General features: G+C 32.4%; 1 protein-coding gene across 2 annotated transcripts in view; it reads right to left on the bottom strand.

The window, feature by feature from the left end:
- The window catches only part of LOC137642180 (uncharacterized), a 667,115-nt gene extending 663,026 nt beyond the window's left edge, over positions 1-4,089 (bottom strand). For both annotated transcript variants that reach the window (XM_068374728.1, XM_068374727.1), the window contains exon 1: positions 3,100-4,089. The gene's annotated coding sequence lies outside the window, so the exon portion shown is untranslated. The remainder of the gene's footprint in view (positions 1-3,099) is intronic.
- Positions 4,090-4,366: the final 277 nt, after the last annotated feature.

A 4,366-nucleotide genomic window follows, 5' to 3' on the forward strand; every position in this document is an offset into this window, starting at 1 on the left:
AGAGAGAGAGAGAGAGAGAGAGAATACGTAAAATCAATTTACGGTAGACTGTGTTTAAAAAATAGAAAAGCACATCAATGAAATGGAGAAAAATTTATTGTTCCTTTCTAAGCTTTTAAAAAAGTTCTCTGTTATTTTCCGTAAGTTAGAAACATATATATATATATATATATATATATATATATATATATATATATATATATATATATATATATATATATATATATATATATATATATATATATATATATTGTAGTTATTGGAGAATTGGTAATGTTACTCCACTAGGCAAACATGATTTTGGTAGCTCTAGCCCTACTGATAACCACCTAATTTCCATAACCCCCATAATATCTAAAGTTTTTTAACGTCCAAATAGGTATGCTGAAGGTAATCATCTGTTCCCTAGATAGAATTTGGTTTTTGTAAAGGCATTCGAGCATGTGATGCCCTTCTTACAATTTCCAATGTTATATAAAAATCCCCTAACTATAGTGAGGAAGTTCGTATGATTGGCTTTCATTTTAGTGCTGCCTTTGACCATGATAATCATGAGGGCATTAATTTCAAATTTAAAGAGTTGGGTCTTTTCTTAGCTTCATTATTGAATTTCTAAATAATGGATTTCAAAGAGTTGTTCATGGGCACCATAGTGAATATGGAAATGTGATATCTGGTGTTCCTCCCGGTAGTGTTCGTGGCCCATAACTTTTCAGACTATATACATATGCTATCTGTTTTGGTCTAGAAAAGGAAATATGCAGATGGTGTTTCCCTCTTTGCATCAATTCTATTTTCTGAATGTAGATCTGGAGTTGCTGGTTCCTTTAATAGAGATCTAGCTAAAATTAGCGTATGGTGCAAACTATGGGACATAAAGTTGAATCGTAACAAAACTCAAAGTATGATTGTTAGTAGACGAGGACAGTAGCTCATCAACATTCAGATCTTTTTATTGATATTGTCTATTAATATATATACAACTCCTTCAAAATTTTAGGTGTGATTCTTCATTGCAAATTTAATTTTCAGAATCACATCCGGTTTGTTCTTCAATTACACGAAAAAAATTGCTTATTGAGAAAGTGTTTTGAGTTTTTCGATGATCAATATATTATGAAAAATTGTTTTAATGATTTAATTCTATCATGTTTGGAGTATTGTTCTCTTGTCTGGTCTTCACCAGCCGATTTTTATCTTAATTTGTTGGATAAAAACTTGCACCCTATTAAATTTCTTATTCCTGATCTGGATATTAATCTATAGTACCGTCTTGCGCCTTGTCCATCATAGGGCTCAATACTACACAGTATTCTACAAGTTGTATTCCATCTGTGAGTAAATTGTTGAAAAGTCTTCCTAATCGGCCAGTTGAACCGGTGGAACTTCAGAAATTCAAACATGTAGGGTAGTGCTTTTATGTTGAACAGGCCGACATACGTCTCTCTTCATAATTTATGTAAGACATGTTTATTTAAACTTGTAACTGGTCTTAATATATTCATATTCTTTATTTAATACTTTTCATATAATTTAAGCTCCTATTCCCTTTACTCACTGGGCTACTTTTCCCGGTTGGAGCCTTAGCTAATGATAACAACAACAACAATGATAATAATATGTTATTCAATGATTAGCCTAAAAGGATATCATCTTGATAGAAAGTCTGGGATTATATAAAAACACCGATAAAGTAAAAAGGAACATTGATTGTTTTTCCGTTAATTTAGACTATGAATGAGTAAATCATAAACTGAAACCTAAGCGATAAAAGACCATGTAAGATATAAATTTCCCAAAATAATCTTTTAAAGTAACTTTCGGAAAGTTGACGAACGAGCGATAAAGGAAAACAATGAGGGGTGGGGGGTGTTACTGCATTATCAAAGATATGAAGAACACCGAATTTGTAATATTGTTTAACTGACAAACGAGAAATGGTAAGCATTTCAAAGGTCAAATGAACTCTCTCTTATTTTTTTAATACACGAAGTGGGACAAAACATAACTGAAAATTGACGAAAGGAAAAAGTAAAAGTCAAAACTATAAGGATCCAATTGAAAAACAAAAAAATATTGAATGGAAAGATGTCCAATGAAATAACCAGCTGATGTATCCTAATATGAGCACCGTTCACCTGACACTAGTGGAAGTCAACTCACCACTTTATGTACTGACCACGTGGGTTCCCGCATCATGTACCGGCGCGGACATTTCAAAGTAGATCAATCAACTCCGAAGAATTTCTTGACTCACATACAGTAGCTCTGTATGGTTAATATTTTTTTTTCTTTGTCAAGATAATACTTTTTTGTACGTTATGGGATATAAGACCGCGTCTATTTTTTTTTTCTTTAATTGGTATTTTAGCTGCTTCTACTACCAGGAGGAATAAAGGGAAAAAAGTGAATGACAGTCACAATGAAGCGTAACCATTAACCACTGTCAATAGAAGTAACTTGGATACAATTATTTTCATATGATGGTTTGAACGGTACACACACTCTCATATATATATATATATATATATATATATATATATATATATATATATATATATATATATATATATATATATATATATATATATATATATATATATAGAAATATATACGTGTGTGTATTTGAGTAGTATTGTTACTCATGGTGTCAAATTTAGTACGCAAAGCATTATATGATAAATGGTTAATTTATGATTTACCTCGTAAAGGTAAAATGAATGGCTCATGTTATTGAAATAATTCTAAAATGCCTTATTTTTCATTAACAAATTAAGAGGGAAGCAGACTTCGCTTTAAAAGGCTGGGAAATTTTACAACATACCTTTAATTGTTCCTGAACTACTGGAAAATCGAAGGCTGCTTTGCTTCATTATTAAAAATTTCAATTGTAAATACACTATATGTAAAATAAAGAATTATTTATGTAAATATACTATCATGGATATATGTTATAAACTGTAAGATCGTAAATGTGTTTTACATAATAAAAGATAAAAAGGAAAAAATCATGTCCCTTTATCCCTTCGTATATTCAAATCACCACCACAAAATTAACATAAATAGCAGAAGCGTTAGACACATTAAATAAACACTTACCTTGGTGGTCACCAGGTCTTTATCTCACAGCTTCTTGATGATGTTAAAAGAAATCGGATTTGTCAGGTGGAACAGATCTTCGGAGAGGAGGCGAGTAAGAACACCAGTCTGGCCTCCATTCGAGAATCCCGTATGTGGATTTCAGAGAACAATTACGATTTATTATTACTGTCGGTTACTGCTGCTTCACTGGGCACTGCTAACGAGTACGCGTAGCGAACCTGTTCGTTAACTCACAACAATGAATTAGTATTGCTTCTCCGCCAGTTTACGATCTCGTTTCCGTAATTTTTTCTATTGATTTGTTTTTCTCCGCTGATTGGTATAGCACTACAGTAGATCTCGGGTTAAGGAAAATATTGTTTTTATATTTATTGTCAAGAAAATATTGTACGTCCGTTTTTTTGTATCCTCGTGTTATTTTGTTCCTTATTTATTTTTGTTTTTGTTATTATTGTTACTATTATTACTCAACCAGTTATAACTTTAGATTTTATGGCGAAAAAATATGTTTTATTTAGTCTACAATTCCTATAAACCGTTCGTCGTTTTTACTTTTAGAAACTCAAAATTGTTAAAACGTGATCAAACACATAACTGCTCTTTTACCTCGGCCTCCAAAAGAATATCCATAGGAAAAAAATTAATGAATCATAAATTTTTGAAAAGGGAAAGAGGGAAAATAGGGAGGAGTGAAAATCTATAAGTAACACGAGTATATTTATTCAAGAAAAATCTCCCATCGTTTTATGCATTTTTTGAAGTTTACCATATCCGTGTGAATGAAAAAATCCATAAGCAAAATTTTATTTCAGATAGAACGATACTTGAGGATGGAGGTACAATTTGTGAGGTTTCTAAAGTATGAGAAAATTCCTTCCCTTCAGTATATCTACAATCTGTCAGACATCGTTATGTTCTGTGGGTGGGGCGATGGTCGAGGCGTGTCCGACTCAGGACCAAGACAGGGCGCGTCTATCTCCCACGACTACTCAGCAAACACTGAGCAGGTACGGCCTGACGGAGTGTCGGAGTCTCAACACGAGTGACCTAAGTTGCTGTGTGTGACTGTATGCGTGAGTATATGTGTGTGGACGTCTGTATCTACGTATTTTGATCGGGAGGGGAATATACTTATACAACCTTTTACCATCATTAAAACAATGAGACAAAATATGTTTGATATTTTGAATGAGGTGTAGGATATAAAACACGCGAGTTATAAATAACATATTGAATTAATTATAACATACATTTCATCCGTCGA

Source organism: Palaemon carinicauda, chromosome 6 (genome assembly GCF_036898095.1).
Source record: "Palaemon carinicauda isolate YSFRI2023 chromosome 6, ASM3689809v2, whole genome shotgun sequence".
In the NCBI taxonomy this organism is placed as follows: domain Eukaryota; kingdom Metazoa; phylum Arthropoda; class Malacostraca; order Decapoda; family Palaemonidae; genus Palaemon; species Palaemon carinicauda.